This window comes from Syngnathus scovelli, chromosome 1 (genome assembly GCF_024217435.2).
Source record: "Syngnathus scovelli strain Florida chromosome 1, RoL_Ssco_1.2, whole genome shotgun sequence".
Classification (NCBI taxonomy): Eukaryota; Metazoa; Chordata; class Actinopteri; order Syngnathiformes; family Syngnathidae; genus Syngnathus; species Syngnathus scovelli.
In genome coordinates, this window is record NC_090847.1 from 28,271,301 (window position 1) to 28,279,825 (window position 8,525).

Below are 8,525 nucleotides of genomic sequence, written 5' to 3' on the forward strand. Positions count from 1 at the left end.
CCTCACCCCCACTTTCTGATTGGCTGTTTGATCTGTGACGTCATTCGGACACTCTATTAGGTACACCGCCATTTTCAGGTTCGTTCGCTTAATTTTGCATTTGTTGGATTGTAGTTGATGATGTTATTATACCGAATGTGTTTGTGTTTGAATAAAAGGTTGAAAAAAAAAATCATTGTGCCGACATGTTATCTTGGGTGACACCAACTCATATAACAACGTAAAACACATACATATTGTCATATAAAGCAGTTAACCAAATGTCTGAATTTTATGTTTTGATTGGCAAATATAAAAACAATGAATAAAACACCAGACAAGTTTTAACATAAATGTTTATTAAAATAATAATAATAATAATAAAAGTCAATTTCAAACCAGCAATCTAATGTGAAATTGCAGTAGATATATTGGATAACAATATTTAGGCATATATATGCATACACGTTATTTAAAAACTACTATAAATGTTATAAAATCAAGATTACCCAAAGAGAAGCATAATCTCCCTGTTGTTGCATAACGGCGCAATAAAGTTAGTCGTTAGCTTGGAGTAAACGTGCATAAAAGAAGTGGTGTTTCATATTTCTTTCCTTGGCAACTCGTAAATCGACATTCTGGCTTCCATAGTTCACGCCAGGAGCGAGACGCAACACGTTCACTGACTGATCCGTTGATGCACGGGAAGGCAGTTCAACCAATGACTCGTTCGCGAACGGGAAAGTCAGGATTCGTTCCCTCGCTGATCCGTTCTCGCGATAAACTGGAAATGAAAATCACTCACTAATTCGTTTGTTCAGTATGTGAACGGGAAATGCAATTCTCGACTCCTTCGTGAACGGGAAATTACGTCATCTTCTTCTTCGTTATGTTTTACGGCGAGGTGGCACCAGCTTCAATGCGCATTACCGACACCTACTGGTCATATGAACTGAAAAAAGAACGTTCATATGGCTGTGATTCGTTCACTGAAAAGTTCACTCACGAGCCAACACGAATAGCTTTTGAAGGAAATTCAAAATCATATTCTTACCAAAGAAATTTGCATGTAGCGCTTCTTCCCCCAAAAGGACTGGAATTTATGCCTAAAAGACAAAAAAAAAAAAAAAAAAAAAACGTGAAAACGCCGCGAGAATCATTTTATTCAAGTTACATCGACGGTTTTAGAAAGTAGCAAGTAAAATGGGCGTAACTGGTGCCGTGAGTTTTTTGTCTAATGTAAAATATGCGCTTTAGTTTGGGAAAGGCTGATTATAGTAGTTTGACTCAGTACTTCCTCTTGTATCCAGCAGACGGCGCCATCGGATCATATGGTGACAACCGTGAGACACAATGTGCTCAGACCGTCCAACTGCCGCAATACACTCCAACAATATTGTGCTTTATTGATTATCATCGAAGCGAAGAGGACAGGAAATCCACTAGCAGCAAAGCAATGCAATCCCGTAATAGCTCACAGTTCATTAGAAAAGTTAAAGAAAGTGTTATGGGTCATAATTCCTTCTTGTAACTTGGCTTGGGGAGCTGCTCAAATTTGCTACAATCACCCCAAGAAGATACAGAAAAAATAAATCGATGCTGCCATAAGAAAAACAAGCCTCAATGTCTTGCTCAAGGACTCTGGGACATGATCATCGGTCTTGAGGATTGAACCCACCACCTACACAATTGAAGTGCTTACCTGGAGAAAAACAAACCTCAGTGTCTTGCTCAAGGACGCTTCATCATGATCACCAGGCTTGAGGATTGATCCCACCATCTTTTTTTTTTCTTCATGCGCCCCCCAACGTGACATCAGAAAATGCCGTGCCAAAAACCGCAAGTGCCTTTGGAGATGATCCTGATTCAGGACCCCGTGGCATTTGAAGGCATATGCTTGGCCGTCACCTGCCGAGTCGATTTCGCTGGCTGAAGGGAGGCCTCACGCACGCTATATGCAAATGATGCCAGCGCTTGGGTGGCATCAAAGATTGGCCGCTTTTCAAAGCCAAACGCCAGCCTGCTATGCCATCGTGATCTCGTGAGTGAAATGGAAACCGAGCCACGACCAAGACTGCCATTTTGCACGTGAATGGCAAAACCCAGTCGCGCTTTTGTTTTCTTGCTTTTTGGGTCGTTTCACAGCAGTTCCATAAAGTCTTCACACAGCTACGAGTCTACGACGTGCAAATGTGAAAATGCAGTGCCTCGAAACTCAACAAATAAATCTTCGGAACACAATCTCTCTTTTTTAATCTGCGCATCCAACTGGGATTAAATTGGTTCAAATGGTGGTGAAGGCAGATTATCCAGTTGTTGCTTTTAGGACACGCCTCTTAAGTAGTAAGGGAGGGCCTCTCTCTGGGAAGGTGAAGAAGCGAGCCTGAAACGAGTCCAGTGGATTAGCGCGTTTAAAGTTGAGCGCCACCGGCAGGTTGTGTACGGCCGCAGGGCTAACAAAAAAAACACACACAAAAAAAAAGCAATTTCACAGTGAGCGGAGCGGCCTGCTGTCATTGCACCAATCCCAAATTGAGCTCAGCTCAAGCTGAGGGTATCGTCACTTGGACGACATGCTAACACCAAGAAGACAAAGTGGACAAATGTAGACAATGGCTAGTTAACAAGGCGCCATATTTAATTTTTTTGTTGTTGTTGCTAAAACTGCATTTGCAGATTATGACAATTTTGTGGTTTTTCCCTTCAAGTTTTTTTTAAATCATGTGAGGGTTTAACGTGAGGTTACTCAATGATTTAACGCTCCAACTCAATTTGTTGTGCTCCCTCTGCTGTGCCCGTTTTAGCCACCAGGGACAGTATTCTACACGCAATTCCCCAAAGAGAAGTCATGTTTTAACACGGCAGTTTTGTGTTTAGTGTGAGCATTCTGATAACAAAGTTGTTGAATTGTTGAAAGTGTTCGAGTTTGCGCTTACCTAGAAACAATGTCGGTAAAAATTCCTTTCCTTACTTTTACTCTGGCGGAGCAACTTGCTGGTGTTTGACCCGATTCTAATATTTTGACCCAAAGCTTTACGATGAACACCCCGCTGACTCCTCCAACCACAGCTGAGCAATCAAACGCGCGTCCGTCTTCGTTTAGATGATGGATTAATCCCGAAGTGTACGACAACGCTCGTGCAAACACGCATATCGTATTTGCGCAGCCGCTCCGCAGCGGCGGCTGCTAATCATACGCAAACAGGCTTGGGGAGTGGGGGGGGGGGGGGGGGGGGGGGGGGACGCTCGGCGGTGTGGCGCCAATCTTGCAGGACGGCAGCTTTTCCGTTTTAGTGTTTCATCACATGAAAGAAGTTTTTAATAAACGTATGCAAGGGCTGTTTGGCCGGCGGCCATGGAAGGATTTTTGCTTCTCACTCTGTTGCAGGTGAGGGCCTTTGATTGGCGCCGTGTCGCGCCTCCAGTGGTGCAGCCGCCAATAACAGGCTGGCTCCACACACACGCACGCACGCACGCGCACGCTCTCTCTCTCGCTCCCCCCCACCCCGGTCCAGAGTGCGAAGGGCTCAGCCAATCCTGGCGTTGGCCTAAAGTTGGACAGTGGCCATGGGTTATTAAAAGCAGCGGGAGAGCCGGGCTGCTCACCTCTGTTCGACTTTTTATGGAAAAACAACACAAGTGAGCTAAAACTCAGTCTCCGAGGACATCTAGTCAAGTTTTTGCGTGAACCGACATCATAATGTTGATGGATGCCTCCATGCGTCATGTTAAACCAGATACGATTTGCACACTTTTCTGAGATGAGATCACATTCTCGCCAGCACCTCGCCTGTAGCCAAAACACCGGCCTAATTATGTTTTTGTCACATATGCAAATTATTATTAGCAGGGATTCATTTTCTGCACTTCCTTTGCCAATTTCCTAAATGAAAACAAAACAACAAAAAGTGGAGATTTACAGCCAAACCTCCAGCGCCCCTCACCCATTTTTGGTGATGGCTTCCAGCGTCGCCATGGCAACTGGCGATCCGCGAGGATGGTTGCCGGCTGCGCATGTGCGGCGCGAGTATCCGAGAGGCGCAGGTGGAGCGCGCGTAACGATGCTCGACAAAGAAAGGAAACCCTCGCTCTCGTTTGCCTAGTTGAGCTGTCGAACGGACACGTTCCTAGTCTCAGGGCTGTTTTGGGAATCATGTCCGATGCCCTGGAGTGCTCTCAAAGTATCTATTCCACAATGCACACAAGCAGCAACATGATCAAGACAACACATGTTCATTTTGCGTCTAGTTTACTTTGCTGCCATCTTGTGGCAGTCTAGTACATTGAAGCGTTTCATTTGGACATTATATAACAAGTACAGAATTATTTCTGCCCGAGGGGTTCACTATATGAAAATCCCTGTCTAGTGATGAACGAGAGGAGAAAATTTAAAGAGCCTCATAAAGTTTATTTGCGCGTCCTCCCCTCCCACAAGTGGTCGAGAGAGGATGCGCCTCCGATTGCAAGACCAGCCGGTCACGCGAGCGAGCGCAGGTTGCGGGGCCGGTTGGAGTGTTGTGGAAATCGCCAGTGTGCATGCGCAGTAAATCAATCAATCATGCGGTTATCTATGGCAGCACATTTAGGCAATCAGCTCCAATGTAGGTTAATGAAAGCAACAATGGTGGAGGAGAAGACCTGGCAGGCGTCCTGCTCCTGTTTAAGCCTCTTCTCGCCCTGCTGGGCGGTGCCTTTCTCCAGCCAGATGATATTCGCCCGCTTCGCCCACCCGCCCCTCATCCCAGCTCAACACATAAATCATCCGTGAGGGACTCTGGCTCCGACCCCAAATTCCGCGAACAATGGCGTCGGTCCGCAGATACCAAACAGAATCGCTGGATTGTCTTCAAAGCGAAACCAAACAAACAACCCCCAGCATGGCCCGGCACGGCCCGGCCCCCGCCTCTAAATTTATCTCGGGGCATATAGAGCAGATTTGGAACAAATCAATTAAGGTGCTGCGCTGTGTCCCACATGCTGATATTGTTGTGCGTGCGTGCGTGCGTGCGTGCGTGTGGCGCTTTCATGTTTGTGTGGTCTGAGTGGCGAGATAAGACATGAGCGGCGGCGCGTGAGCGTCTGATTGCGTAACGGAACGTTGAACTGAGGAGGATTTCGGATTGGCCCGAGTGTCCAGCTCGAGCTTTATTTACAATCTAAAACGCTTCCCAGCTATCTTACTGGACTTGGTCAAACTTTTAGCGGGTGGGTTGGCAGTGAAAACCTTTTCCAAGGAACCGCTGCCACAGCGATCGTTGACTGGCGGCCCGCCAATCCATCCCGCGACTGGATTCCATAATTATGAGGATCACATCCTGTGGTCCGCAATACAGCAACTTTAAATAAATAAATAGTTTGATTTTAAAACTTTCTTGTGTTTCTCATTGTGACTAAACTCGTCTGCAATCAGACTTTTCGCGATTTGTCAGTTGACAAAACCCTGAGCATCCATCTTGTGTCGGCCGCTGGAAACCAACATGGCGACGCCGGCGGGCGGATGCACGGACGCAGGTTCCCCACGCTTTTGTTTTTGAAGAAGAGCAAGCAAAAGGCGCTTTGTGCATTTTTTAGCTGGCAAAGACGAAGGGCGTCTTTCCAGAAAAGGTCCTTGTATCGGCCGAGCGAAACGAGATTTTTTTTCTCGTGTTAAATGTGCTCCATGGCTCCACGAAGGGCGCAAAACAAGGGGAAGGAACAGATGAATTAGAAATCGGAGGAAGCTAGTTTGCATTTGGCTATTGGTCAGATGGCTTCCTCGATTGCATGGCGGCGCACATCTTTCAAAGCAACAAACGACAACACCAAAATCCATTCTCGTTTCAAAGTATAATCTGGCCGCTTTGGCTGAGTCACGAGTCCTGCATGGCGAGCGGCGGGCGGCGCTGCCTTTATTCGCAGCTTAATTATCTTTGATTTCCATTGCACTTTATTTGCGCAAAAGGAAATCAATGGGCCCGGTCGGCGCTCGAGACAAATTGTACGATCAGTAGCGAGCCCAGTCACCAAATGCAAATGGAAGTCCATTCATTGATTTGCACAAGATGGATGGAGAAATGCATACCGCCTTGGACTCTTTTTTTTTTTTTACATTGCGACAAATGTGCTGTTTTAAGGTTTTTGTGTGCGCGTGCGCTTGCAAAGTATTTGGCATGGGAAGGAAAATGAACAGACGTAGGTTTCATTTTCATTTTTTGGGATAGTGATCGGAAGAAGATAGTTTAGGATTCTCTATTGGAGGTCACGTCACGTCACGTCCCGTCACGTCATGCAGTTGGAACGCAGCCCAGTGGCGACAATGTGCCAGTTCTCACTCACCCTCACACAACAGAAACACAAACACTATACACGCTCATTCGAGACACAACCATCTTTTTATATGCAGTGGATTTTAAAATAATAAAGTGTGTGGATACTACGAAATAAAAAAAAAATAATTATATGTAAATGTATATATATCTACACATATGTATTTACACACACACACACATATGTATATATATATATATATATATATATATATATATATATATATATATATAAATGTACATATACACACTCATAATATATATAAATATAAATATACATCAATAAATATACAAATAATTTGTTCATCTAGCCATCCATCCATTATCTGTACCCTTATCGTCGTATGAAAATATAATTTATCCAATAATTATTAATGGTAATTAAATTAAAATTAAACAATTAAAAATAGTACACACACACACACACACACACACACATAATGTCGTTTTTTTAAGAGGCAAGCACAGTGTGCACAAATTTTGTGTACACAATGACATGAATTTGAAAAAAGTGTAATTGAGGAAATTAATTAATTTAAACAAACCAAAAATTGAATTGATTCATGCTAAAAAAAAATCACACCTGGATTTTCCATGAATTAAATCAAGTTGTTCTCATCAAATTGTGCATGGAGACTTGAAGATGGTAGGAGATGGAAATCATTTTTAGATTGTATTATGTGATTTATATTTTTATTTAATCATCGCTGTGAAATCTAATTGAACTAAATTGTGCAGATACAAAGTTAAAAACTGTTTCCACAGCCGGGGTTAGGAAAACGACCCAGCTTAATGGATAAATATTATCTATGTACATAACATTTAATGTCCAAATTACACTGGCCAACACTTTATGTTTTATAATCTTTTTTTTCAATCAGAGAGCCAAGTAACGTTGTTTAGGTGAATTGTTTTTGGACTGATTCCAAATCTGCACTTGCATTTTTTAAATGAATATAGCACATCAGGTTTTCATAATCATAATATGTACTACAAAAATATATTGAGCAATGTTCAGAGTTAGGCTTCAGGAACAGGTGGAATTCTTTTCTGAAAAGTCACAAGTATAAATGACAACGCATGCTAAAAAAAATTTAAATTGTAAACTTAAAATCTAACATAGTCATAATACTAAAAAATGGAAAATATCTCCAAAATGTGATGTGCTAGCAACAAAGGAAAGATGTTTTTGAAATTAGCATCCAAAATGAAGCAATTCTTGGCTTCTGTTAGAAGGCCAGAGCGGCACAATCGCTTTGAGAACAGATGCAGCATCTTGTGCTTGTTGTTCACTTTCAGGGTCTCCACCAGTTCACCCAAAACTTGAAACGTTCAGCGAGTAAGCCACCCAAAGTGAGCATTAGCATCTCTCTCTCTCTCTATCTCTCTCTCTCATTTTTGGTAAAGCAACCCAAAAATATCCAAATCATCAAAAACCAAAATGCTGAAGACAATTGCAGGCTAATCAGGCTAAAAAAAAAAAAAAAAATCCACGATTCCATCCGCTTTCATCGGGATGATGTCCCGTTGAATGTCGCGGCGCTCGGTCAGGGTGGGCTTCTGCCAACGGGCCAGATGGAGGATTAATGAGAAGAACGGGGGGCTCTTTGTCTAGATGGCACCTTTCAAAAGCTGCCATTCGGACCAAAATGGAGGAAGGTTGTCCAGGTTCTTTCCGCAGCGCTGCAAAGCGTTGTTATCGGGCGGCCGATGGGCGCAAACACCTGTCACGCGCATCCCGTATCTTTTCGCGCCGCCTGAATGATGAATAATTGCTCGGCTTTCAAAAAGCCGCCTATTAGGGCTAACCAGGTTACGTCGGACATCTGCCTCCGAGTGCCCGGCGATATAATTGGCCGCCGCCGCCGCGTCGTGCTTTGCGAGCGGACCGGAATCATCCCAGATGAAAGCGGCAACAGGAGCACAATATGTCGGTGCGAGCGAGCGAGTGAGCGAGCGAGCGAGCTCTCGGCTGGCGCGCTGGGGCCTGCCAGGAACATATGTTGGGAACTGGCGAGGCTCGGGGCAGGAGGGAATAGGGGGCCGGCTTTTGAAGTGGAGCCGCGCCGGCCGCGTTGCCGAGCGGGGAACGGGCACAACAGTTGCGGCTCCGAGACGCTCCTTCTTGTTCAAAGGGATGGAAGGAAGCGCCGCGGGGAGCGCTCGACATCAAGAGCTGACCCCGCCGCCGTTTCCCGCTGCCTTCTGCTGCTGTTCCCAAAGACCGGCAGCCCCGTGCCA

At 44.7% G+C, this 8,525-nt stretch overlaps 1 long non-coding RNA gene across 1 annotated transcript; it reads right to left on the bottom strand.

Annotated features, from left to right (window-relative positions):
* Positions 1 to 319: 319 nt before the first annotated feature.
* LOC125988379 (uncharacterized) lies at positions 320 to 6,390 on the bottom strand. Its single transcript, XR_007488305.2, has 3 exons — positions 3,924 to 6,390; positions 1,034 to 2,432; positions 320 to 763 (listed from the first exon to the last, which is right to left on the bottom strand). It is a non-coding gene; the product is annotated as an uncharacterized lncRNA (long non-coding RNA).
* Positions 6,391 to 8,525: the final 2,135 nt, after the last annotated feature.